The sequence below is a fragment of the Mandrillus leucophaeus genome, unplaced genomic scaffold (assembly GCF_000951045.1).
Source record: "Mandrillus leucophaeus isolate KB7577 unplaced genomic scaffold, Mleu.le_1.0 Scaffold51, whole genome shotgun sequence".
Lineage (NCBI taxonomy): Eukaryota > Metazoa > Chordata > Mammalia > Primates > Cercopithecidae > Mandrillus > Mandrillus leucophaeus.
In genome coordinates, this window is record NW_012105475.1 from 3,794,740 (window position 1) to 3,807,890 (window position 13,151).

A 13,151-nucleotide genomic window follows, 5' to 3' on the forward strand; every position below is an offset into this window, starting at 1 on the left:
CTCTTAGTATGTTTTTGAGATTCATTTCTGTTGTAGTATTTATCAGTGCTTCACTCATTTTATGACTGAATAATATTTCATTGTATAGATAGAACACGTTTTGTTTCTCCATTCTGCTGATGGACATTTGTGTTGTTTCTGTCTTTTGGCTGTTGTAAATAATGCTGCAGTTTTCGTTGGAATGTTTTTAATTCTTTTGGGCAGATATTGGGGTGAAATTGCTGGGTCATATGGTCATTATATGTTTAACTTTTTGAGGAACAATCAAACCATTTTCTACAGTGGCTGCACCATTTTGCACTCTTAACAACAATGCACAAGGGTTCCAATTTCTCCAGGTCCTTGTCAAAACTTGCAGTTAAAAAAAAATAGCCACTGTGCATGGTGGCTTACGCCTGTAATCCCAGCACTTTGGGAGGCCAAGGCGGGCGGATCACGAGGTCAGGAGTTTGGGACCATCCTGGCTAACACGGTGAAACCCCATCTCTACTAAAAATACAAAAAATTAGCCAGGCGTGGTGGCGGATGCCTGTAGTCTCAGCTACTCGGGAGGCTGAGGCGGGAGAATGGCGTGAACCTGGAAGGCGGAGCTTGCAGTGAGCCGAGATAGCGCCACTGCACTCCAGCCTGGGCGACAGAGCGAGACTGCGTCTCAAAACAAACCAACCACAAAAAAATAGTCATTCTAGTGGATGTAAAATGAGATCTCATTGTGGTTTTGATTTGTATTTACCTAATGACTGATGATATTGAGCATCGTTTTTATGTACTTGGCCGTTTGTATATCTTTTCTGGAGAAATGTCTATTTAAGACCATTGCCGATTTTTAAATTGGCTTATCTTTTCAGGTTGAGTTGTAACCATTCCTTATCCTGAATAATAGACCCTATTCAGATACAGTTTAGTCTCATTAGTTGTAGATTCCATATTTGTGAATTTGCTTACTTGTTAAAATTATTTGTAGCCCTAAGTCAATATTTGCAATGTTTTTGTGATCATTCAAAGACATGCACGACAGTGAAACATTTAATTGCCAGAGGTACATGTTCCCAGTTGAGGTTGAATTAGGCATTGCTCCACCTTCTTGTTTTAGCTGTTACACACAGGTGACCAGAAGATAGAGACAGTAGGGGCAATGCAATGTACTGCGATGATAATATATGATATGCATCTCTCCTAGGGAAATACATATATACATTATATATATATGTTATACATATATATGTTAAGTGATGGATGTATGCATCCTATCACTTAATATATATGGGATATATCCATCACTTAACATATATATGTATAATATATGTATAATATATGTATTTTCCTAGGGGTAATGTTTCAGTTTTTGGTAATTTAGTGTTTGTTTTTTAAAATTTTAAAAATTATGTTTTATTTTATTTTATTTATTTTATTTTATTTTTTTTTTTTGAGACGGAGTCTTGCTCTGTCGCCCAGGCTGGAGTGCAGTGGCACAATCTCGGCTCACTGCAAGCTCCGCCTCCCGGGTTCACGCCATTCTCCTGCCTCAGCCTCCCGAGTAGCTGGGACTACAGGCGCCCGCCACTGCGCCCGGCTAATTTTTTCTATTTTTAGTAGAGACGGGGTTTCACCGTGGTCTCGATCTCCTGACCTTGTGATCCGCCCGCCTCGGCCTCCCAAAGTGCTGGGATTACAGGCGTGAGCCACCGCGCCCGGCCTTGTTTTATTTTATTTTTAATTGACATATAATAATTGTATATGTTTATGGGGTACAATGTGACGTTTTGATACATGTGAACCTTGTGGAATGATTGGATCATTCTAATTAGTATATCCATCACTTCAAATATGTATCACTTATTTGTGATGAAAACATGTAAATTTCTCTTTTAGCTATTTTAACATATTTAATACATTGTAATTAACTATAGTCACCATGTTGTACAATATAACACCAGCACTTACTCCTTTTATTTGTAAACCAAAAAGACCGGTCTCAATCAATTTATACATTTATTTTGCCATGGATAAAGATGCACGCCTGGGATAGAGGACTATGCCTTTTTCCAAAGATGATTTCGAAGGCTTCAATATTTAAAGGGAAAAGGTTGGATGTTGAGGAAAGAGGGGAAAATTTTTAAAAGGTGTGGGTAGATAAGATGCAAATGGTTGCTTTCTTTTGAGTCTTTGATCAGTCCTTCTTATGTGAGAAGGCAGGTAGAGGAAAAGTCACTTATGCATTTATCTAGCTTAGCGAATCTGCATTTCTACATAAGGTAAAATAAACAGAGGGCAGAAGAAGTAATCACATATGCATTTGTCTCAGGTGAGCGGAGGGATGACTTTGAGTTCTGTCCTTTGTCCTGTACCTGTGAAGATAAGCTATCAATGTACACTGTCAGGGTGACATTCAACATAACGGTTAGGGTAAAGATTTTGATACCTACAAGGAATTTCCTAATGGGCAAATTGTGAGGGAGGTATGTAGCTCTTTAAAATCTTTGTAGTTATCTTATTTAGAAATAAAATGGAAGACAGGTTTGCCTGATGCAGTTCTCAGCTTGACTTTTCCCTTTGGCTTTGTGATTTATGGGTCCCAGGATTTATTTTCCTTTCACATATCTAAACGAAACTTTGTACCCATTGGCCAGCAACTCCCCTTTTCCCATTCAACCCTACCCCCATCCTCTGGTAACCACCATTCTACTCTCTATACTTCTATGGGTTTGACTTCTGTAGCTTTCATATATGACATTTGTCTCTTTGGGCCTGGCTTAGGTTATTTCAGTTAGTGTAATGTCCTCTAGGTTTATTAGAGGACATTATGTTAAGGATGTTACACGTATCCTTAACCTTGGCAAAATAAACCTCTACATTGATTGAGATCTGTCTCAGATACTTTTTGGTTTACCGATCAGAGGAGTAAGTGTTGATGTTATATTATACAACATGAAGTCTATGGTTAATTATAATGTATTATATATTTTAAAATAGCTAAAAAGAGTTTTTAATGTTTTCATCACAAGTAAATGATATATATTTGAGGTGATGGACATACTAATTAGCCTGATCTGATCATATGGCATTTGTCCCTTTGTACCTGGCTTATTTCACTTAATATAATGTCCTCTAGGTTTATTCTTGTTGTTGTAAGTGTCAGAATTATTAATTTTTTTCTTTAAGATTGAATAGAGTTCCTTAGTGTATATATAACGCATTGAAAAAATCCATTGACCCATTGATAGACACAGGTTGTTTCTGTATCTTGGCTATTGTGAATGATGTTGAAATGAACATGGGAGTGTAGGCATCTCTTTTGACATTCTGATTTCAATTCCTGTGGTTATATACTCAGTAGTGAGATTGCTAGATTATATGGTAATTCTACTTTCAGTTTTTTTCAGGATCCTCCACACTGTTTTCCAAAATGACTGTACTAACTTACAATGCCACCAAAAGTGCATAACAGTTCCCTTTTCTTGTCAACATGTATCTTTCATCTTTTTGATAATTGCCAGTCTAACAGGTGTGAGGTGATATTTTAAATTTGCATTTATTTTATGATTATAGATTTTGAGCATTTTTTTTCTTATCCTTGTTTGCTATTTATATTTTTTATTTTGAGAAACGTCTATTTAAGTCTTCTGCTCATTTTTTAATAGGGTTATTTATTTTCTTATTATTGAGTAGTTTGAGTTCTGTGTATATTTTGGATATTAGCTTTTTATCAGATGCATAATTTGCAAATATTTTCTCCCACTGTGTAGGTTGTCTCTTCATTCTATTAATTGTGTGTGCGTGTGTTTTTTTTTTTTGACAGACTCTCGCTCTTGTTGCCCAGGCTGGAGTACAGTGGCATGATCTGGGCTCACTGCAACCTTGGCCTCCCAGGTTCAAGCAATTCTCCTGCCCCAGGCTCTCCAGTAGCTGGGATTACAGGTATGTGCCACCATGCCCAGCTATTTGTTGTATTTTTAGTAGAGATGGGGTTTCTCCATGTTGGCCAGGCTGGTCTCAAACTCCTGACCTCAAGTGATCTGCCCACCTCAGCCTCCCAAAGTGCTGAGATTACAGGCATGAGCCATCATGCCTGACCATATTCTATTGATTGCTTTCTTTGCTATACAGAAGCTTTTTAGTTTTTTGCAATCCCAATTGTCTTATTTTGCTCTTATTGCTTGTGCTTTTGGGGTTATATTTAAGAAATTACTGCCCAGACCAATATCAGGGAGCTTTTCTCTCATGTTTCCTTCTAGTAGCTTTATAGTTTTATGCCTTACATTTAAGTCTTTAATCCGTTTTGTGTTGATTCTTGTATAGAGGGTGAGATGAGGGTCCATTTTCATTCTGCTGTATATAAATATCCAGTTTTCCTAACACCATTTATTGAAGAGACTGTCCATTCCACATTGTATTGTACCTTTGTGAAACTCAGTTAATCTATGGGTTTATTTTTGGGCTCTCTATTCTGTCTCATTGGTCTATGTGTCTGTTTTTGTGCCGGTACCATGTTATTTTGATTACTACAGCATTGTAATATATTTTGAAATCTGGTAGAGTGACACCTCCAGCTTTGTTCTTTTTGGCAAGAATTGCTTTGGCTATTCAAGGTCTTTTTTGGTTCCATATAAATTTTAGGATTTTTAAAATTTCTCTGAAGAATGACATTGGAATTTTGATAAGGGCTGCTTTGAATCTATAGATTGCTGTGGTTACTGTGGACATTTTAATAATATTAATTTTTTCAATTCATGAACACAGGGTATCTTTCCATTTGTGTCATCTTCAATTTCTTTCATCAGTTTTTAGTACACGAGTCTTTCATTTCTTTGGTTAAATTTACTCCTACTTTATTTTATTTTTTGATGCTATGTAAATGAGATTGTTGTCTTAATTTCTCTTCCAGACAGTTCATTGTTAGCATATAGAAATGCTTTTTGTAAGGTGATTTTGTATCATGAAACTATTGAATTCATTTATCAGTTCTAACAGTTTTTTTGGAGGAGTCTTTAGAATTTTCTATATATTAGAGCATACCATTTACAGAGACAATTTCACTTCATTCTCTTATATTTGGATGTCTTTTTATTTCTCTCTCGTCTAATTGCTCTAGCTAGGACTTCCAGGACTATGCTGAACAGAAATGGTGAGAATATGCTTCCTTGTCTTGTTCCTGATTTTAGAGAAAAAGCTTTCTACTTTTTGCCATTGAGTATCATGTTAGCTGTGGGCTTTGTATAAATAGCCTTTATTTTTTGAGGAACATTCCTGCTATACCTAATTTGTTGAGACATTTTGTCACAAAAAGATGTTGAATTTTGTCAAATGGTTTTTCTGCATCTATTGAGATGGTCTTACAGATTTTATCCTTCATTCTATTAATATGGCAAATCACATTTATTAATTTGCATGTGTTGAACCAACCTTGTATCTCAATGATAAATCCCACTTGATTGTAGTGAATAGTCCTTTTAATGTACCGTTGAATATGGTTTGCCAATATATCTCAGCATTATTTGATTTTATCTGCGCATAAATTTGACAAAGTATTTTCTTCTTGGTTTCACACAGCAAGCCCTAGAAAATTGGTCTATGGGGAAAGAATTCTTCCTGATTATTTTGTCTATGCCTAAACCTTTGACAAGATTATTACCACACCAGGCACTCACGTCATCAGAAGTAATTGCCAGGTACCCAGACTGTGAAGGGGCAGAAGACTGTCTCTCTGGGGCCCTGTCTGGAAGAGGGATTTACGTATCTCATGAATTCTATCTTCAGCTTATTGGTGAGCTAGCCTCCTCCATGTTACTTAGATTTCTCTTCAAAGGATCAAGCCTTTACATAAGGAAAGCATAGATTAGCCATCTTTGGTCCTCTAGAAGATTACTTTGTGGGATTTCTCTGTGTAAAATCTAAGAATGAAGCTGGTGCCTTTTTTTCTTTTCTCCTTAAATGGAGCTCTGAAATACTAGACAGACTAGAGCTGACTAATAGACATTCTGCCATTCAATAAATGAAGAGTAGTTTTCAGTCTAAAACTCATACCTGAGATGAGCCAAGGCAAATTAAATGCTTCAGCTTTTTGTCTGAGAAGAGAGACAGAAAGACCCGTGCTGTAAACAGAATGCTCCTAAAGTCGTGTCCTTATGGTAAAAGGGCCATTGTTTTGAAAATGGTCTGAGAAAATAAATGTCATTGCCTGATTAAGGACTACCTCTGTGTCTTCTGAGAATTCTCATTGAGAGGTTTTGGAAGGTTCATGAACAATTAATTGTTAAAGTTAAATCATCTTTGAAGAAAAGTATCTCCCATATCTTGTGGTATAGGGACTGTTCACATAGGCTATTTAGTAGGCATTCAGTAATATTTTGTTGAAATAAGTGACTAAATTAGATATTATGAAGAAATTGAATGGCATGTTGTATGAAAAGATAGCATCATTCCAATAATTCAGATCAATTGATGCAAGAAATGAACTTTTACTTTTCAAGATAATTTTGGCCTGTGGTATCACTGGATTAAGTGCCAGGAAATTATCTTCCAAGTAAGTGAAGGATTTTTGTAGAAACATATAGAAAGGAAAACTTTGTCTGATTAGGCAATAGTTTATCTTCACAAAGGATGCCATTAAACACTATGTATTCTGCTTCTTGAAGGCAAATTAAAAAAAGAAATATGGTTATCAAAATAAGTTCTAGCCAAGACAAGGAATTGAAAAGGGTCAGAAACCCTAAAATATTATTGGCTATCAATTTATCCTTATATGTTATACAAACATATATACACATATATGTAATACATATATACACATATTATACAAGGATATATACATGAGGATATATACATATGGCACATTACATATATGTAACATATACATATATGTTCACATAGGCTATTCAGTAGGCATTCAGTAATGTTTTGTTGAAAGGAGTGACTAAATTAGATATTATGAAGAAATTGAATGGCACATTGTGTGAATATATACATATTCCATATGTATATATGGAATATATATGTAATATGTATACATATATGTAATATATATACATAGGTAATAATACATGTGTAATGTGTATATACATATGTAATATATGCATATGTATGTAATGTGCCATATGTATATTTCCTAGTGTAATACATATATACACATATGGCACATATATTAAACTTTCTTGAGAAAACCCCTAAAACATGCATTTTAATATCCATGAGCTGTGATACATATATATATGTACATATATACACATGTATGTATATATCCTTTAATAATATATAAATAGACAGATTTTGCCTTTCAACAGAATGTATTATAAAAGGATAAATTGATGATCAATAATATTTTAGGGTTTGCCAATTCTTGAGTCTTCTGACCCTTTTCAATTCCTTGTTTTGGCTAAAACTTATTTGATACCTGTTAATTGCAACAAGACTGATATTTTAGGATATTTAGAGACAAATACAATTAAAAGGTTCTTACACATTTTATAGTTCCTATCAAATGCTGTACCCCCTCCACTCCCATGTTTTACTAATGATGCTTCTTGCCTTCCTTATGCCTGACATGGGACCTAGAGGTGGCATTGCTTGGCTGTTTTCAAGAAAGTGGTACAAATGCTTAGCAGACATACTAATCAACAGTCTTCTCTAAAGGATGAAACTTCCTTGAGAAAATCCCTAAAACACACATTTTAATAACCATGAGCCAAAGAGCAAAAAACAAAACCTTTGGCTTCCTCTTTTGCCTTCAGCTCTGAACGATCTAAATTGATGCAAGATATAAGTCCAAAGTAAAACACCCACAAAATTCCTTTCTTTAAGTAGTGCACTAAACTCTATCTAACATGTAGAATAGAGCAGATCTGAGTGATGTAACTGAATGAGATTGGAGGGTTCCACTTACCACTCTCCCTGGCAAAGGCAGCCCTCAAGACACTTCTCCAGAATTCCTAGTGTGCCATGAACCAGAACTGGAAAACCATTGTATTATATGATCCTTTTTAGTCTTAAGATTCAGAGACAATTAATTTATAGACACTTTGTCTGATTTCTATTTGCCTTTATGTTCTTATTTTTAGCATGATTAATATTTTGAAAAATGATTTAGAAGTCAAAGTAGTTGACTTACTCAATGAACACAGAAATCAACCTATTGGAACATTTTATTTGGTCATAGATTAAATTAAAAGACTTTTAAGAGCAATAACTGAGCTGTAGGCAAAATCTTTATTTTGTCCTGTTGGTTAATAAGAAGGAGCTTCGTTGGTAAACTTCTCAACCCTAGCAGCCCAGATAAATATTGAATTCAATAGTTTATAAAAGCTTTGGCTATAAGTCAGGAAAGATTATTTTAATAATATTTTCTCTCTTTCTAATAAAAATATTAGAAAAGTTCATGAGTAATTCTCCTATTCTTATACACCACAACAAATCTTATGCTGTGAAAAAGGGTGAAAATTGGAGATAAATGTTGGTGGAATAGATATTGAAGTTGAAGATGCTGGCAATGGGATAGACATGTGGCATTATGATGCCTTCTGACTACTGTTTATGTCACATTTTTCACTATTGAGTTTTGTGTGTACTTTGTAGAGATTTGCATGTGAAATTACTGTACAATGAATATGGGAAAGAACTTCATTCATGATGTATGATAGAAAACAATCTTTGCCACTAGTGATAAAATTATGCCAAGGTATTCATAAAAATAATTTAATAAGTGAAAGTCCTCAAAAATGAGTATTTTTAAATTTATTTTAAAGTGTTAGCTACTCCAAGGCTTCCATGGAGCTTTTAGGAAAATAATTCTAGTAATAGCTGACTTTGAGTTTTCATGGGAGTGGCAAGTAGCAGTGAAGAATGTTATACAGGTTAACAACTCCTTGAGTGATTAAGAAAATGTGATAGTAGTAGATACAAAGCAAAATACAGACCATTCTGAATAATCAGTGGTGCAAGAATAATGCCATCAGATGTATAGATATTACAAAAGGGAAGAGAGTTTGTTGTCGAAACGTTTCTATTGATATGAACAACAAACTGTGTCTCTTGCATCGAGAGATTTGCTAAGACAAAGCATGAGCTGATGCATTACTGTATTTCTAGAAGAAAACTTGCTTGTAGCAAGTCAAAATTTCTGTCCAATTTCCAATTTGTAAAATAAAATGTCTTGAATTCCCTATGCACATCTCTTAAGTTTGTTGAGGTCTTTAAAATCTGAAAGGCACAAAAAAAGTTTGGTTTAATACCACCAGGATAAAGAATGATCTCCGCTTTTCCAAATGACACACTTCTATTTATAAGAATCATAATAAGAAAATATGCCTCATGACTTCAAGAGAAAATGGACATTCCTCCTTGGACTTCAAGAATAGAAAGATACATGAGCAAACAAACAAACATAAAACCCTCTAAACAACTAACAACTAAAATTAAACAACAAAAAAACCCCAAAACAAACAAACAAAAGCTTTCTATTTTTTCTTTACTCATATTTCCTTGAATAAGAACTGTGTTTTCTAAAGATACTCATGAAAACTCTTCTTGCAAGCTAGGAGCTTTTTGCTAATCTGGTTGCCATGGGAGTGGCAGTGTGAAAATCTAGCAATCTGACATTGGGTTGACTGACCAGGAAAATCATCTAAAATTAGCATTGGCATCTTGACTTTCCTTCTTTCCTTCTGGGCTGTCTATCCAGTAGTGCTCAGAGCTTGTCTGTAAGTTTTAAATAGTAGATCTAAATAAGCACATTAATCAGGAAAAAGAGGATCAAGATCCAGGTAACAATGATGCTTGGCTCTAAATAGGCTGGCAGTAAAATGAGACAGATGTTCTTAGGGTGGGAGAGGGGGCTACTAATTATTATTCACAAGCAGATGGCGTATGATCAGTTTGTAGAATACTTTTCTAATATTGCATATGACATTGTAAATCCAGATTCCTGAATAAGAATAGGCGATAGGAAAATGCATAGATTTTTATGTGATGAAGCTTTTGAAAGAGAATATCTCAAAACTCAAGAGAAGTATAAATTTCCTTATATATCTGAATGGAGGCACAAGTTCCATTTTAGTGGTTACATGAGGTTGATGACCTTAAATCTGAAATGAATGTAAAAGTGAAAAAAAAAAATAGTTTTCCCCAGATGTCCTTGCTTTTATGACATTGGTGCTTCAGGAGGTGCAACTGCAAATCCTCCAGGCTTTTTAAATGGAAACAAATCTACAGAGGTGGAAAGGCCAGACGTTTAAGGACACTGTAATAACAATAACGCCCTGGAAAGTAGCCAGTTTCCTACCTGGAATAGGGTTGCTGTGGCACTAGTTTGGGCATGTGCCAAGAATGGAAGCCTGCAGGAGACATGAAGCAGCTGTGATCTGGTGAGCTGGAACGGAATGACCCAAGAGGGCAGAGGAGACAACATATGGACACAGCACAACATCATTCAAGACAAAGTAAAACAGGAAAATGAGAACTTCTAATAGAAAAGCAAGGCGTGCACCCCTGACACGAGCCAGGTGGCTTCTTGGGCCTCAGCTTTGTCCAGAATAAAGAGTCACGTTCTTCATAACCACATCTTGAAAACAAGCTGTTGACAAATTAGCACATAACAGACCCACAGCCAGGAGAAATTATTAAATGGGGTGACTTTCTCCAGTGTGCCTTCTGTTCACTGGAGTTCAGTTCTGGGGTCTTTGAGGAGATTTATGTCTATGAATACAAAAAGTAAACTAGTAGCAAGGTGTGTTTACCATTGAGCGAGTGTAGACAGCATGAATTAGAGCATCAGACTAAGGAGTCACAAATAGGGGTTCGAATTTTATTTCTCCCATACTTTGCATATAGGCTTGGGAAAACACATCATCTCCATTATCACCATCATTATCATCGTCGTTGTCATCATTATCACTATTATCACCATCATCATTACCTCCATGAGTTGACAGTTTGTTAGTCTCTGTGCTAACACTTGGAAATCACTCAAATCCTGGAAATCTCCACTCCTGATTCTTTTTATCAGGGACATTTTTATTTCTTTGATATTCTTTTGTAGTGCCCACCTAGGACTCGTTGTTATTCATGTGACCACCTTCTTACCTCCAAGAAGGTCACAATGAGATTAGGAGATTCAAATAGTGTTAGGGCAGTTCCTGGGAACAAATTGGATTTCTTGAAGGCTCTGAAAGTGAACCTGCTAACCTGGCCAGCTGCAGAGAGGGCCAGGGCTGGGGAGATGTGTGTGATATGCAGCTGCTTGATTCACAGTCAGGAGAAGCTGGATCAGTGGTTCATGATGCTTTTGTAATGAAACTAAGGTATTGAAAGAGCAGGTAACTCAGATATAATGAACTGAAGTCAAGGAAAGCATATATAAAGTAGTAAATTTAGATACCGGAAAATTTATTCTGAAAAATCTAGACTAAAGAATCACTTTCATAATTTTAATAGTTTATATTTGCTACCTTCACAGTACAAATTTCCTCAATGACACTCAAGTGTCATTTTGCCTTGTAGACTCTGCTTGGGGAGTCTGGACCACTAATCATTTACATTGTTTATATATGATTATGCAAAGAAATGGTGGCTTGGGATATCTCATATGTGTGTTTCAAATTAGCAAGTGTCTTGAAAACATATGGTACTATGTAATTTCCTGATGTTAGAACTGAAAAATACAGATGTGATAGCCTATAAAATTTGCTTGGGAATACTGAATATAAATAATTGTAATGTAAGATTCCTTAATTATCACACTCGACTCTAAATGGAAGATTGATTTCACCAGTGACTTCTTAATGGTCTTTACTAATCAGGTTAGATTAGCTGAGAAGTGGTACCAGACACTCCAGTTTATAATCTACAGTGCTATCCAGTAGGAGAGATTCACTAGCCACATGTGGCTCTTGAGCACGTGATACATGGTTAGTGTGACTAAGGAGCTGAATTTTAAATTTTATTTAATTTTAATTCATTTAAATTTAAATACCCACACTTAAATAGCCTATTGGATACTGTATTGGACTGTGCAGAACTAAAAGGATGCTCATCCTAAATTTATTTTTGAACTGTGCTGTGGCTTCGAGTTGAGATAACAATGCATTATTTTGACAGTACAGAGATAACTCCATGGATAATATGAATAATAATTCTTAAAGAAGGAGCATAAAACCCACTTTTATCTAAGACTTGTATTATGACAAAATAGTGAGTCTATTTATAGCCTTCAATTTGGTGTTGAAAAGTCCATCTGTTCCCTGGAAAACGTAAAGGAGTTGTTTGTGGTTAAATAGTTGGTTAACAGAACTTTCACTATTTCATCTGCTTGTATCATGTGGAACACAGAACTTTTGGGGAAAAAGTGATCATTTATTTCAGCAAGAAGAATAATAGTATTCGTGAAAATAATAGATCTTTAGAAAATCTAGAAAATGATATTTACTGAGCTTTTACCATCTCCACAAGCACTAGAGTTTCACAACAACTCTAAGAGGTAAGGCTCTCCCCATTTGACAGGTGAGAAGACAAGGCCCAGAAAGAATAACTAACTTGTCAAAGGTCACAGGGCTTTTAAGTGGCATAGCCCAGTGTTCTGAACTCAGGTAGTGTGCCTTCTGGGGTCAAGCACTTAACCACTAGGCTATAGTTTTTTCATTTCACTATGGCTGTTCTCTTGTATCTTCTATCCCTTCTGCCTTCCTCATCCTTGAGTGCTTCAGGTAGAGAATGATGGAGAGATGGCTAAATATTCCAGTTCTTGTACTGGCTATTCGCCAGTTAGAGGACCTTAAAGAAGCCCATTTCTACCTTCTCTTACTTTTTATATATGGCAATTAAGATGTACATGTGGCTATTCTGTCTCCTTGAGGTGGATCTGGCTGAGGTGCTATTCGGAGGTGGCAGGCAGAAGAGCTTCAGGAAGCACAGTCTTGGTGACTCGGTTGAGACAGCCTGGGCCATATTTGGTGTCCAAGTTCCATAGTCCAGGAAGAGCACAGAACAAACTACGGTTCTGCATAATGGTACCCTGCCCATATTGTCAGAAGAGGCTTCTACTAAAGTTCCCATAGAGTTCGTAACCCTAGCATGCTGAGACTGAAGATTCATTCAATACATGGAGATAAAAGTTAGCAAGAAGCAAAATGGGGGCAGAGGGAGCAAAATAGTGACTTTAAACT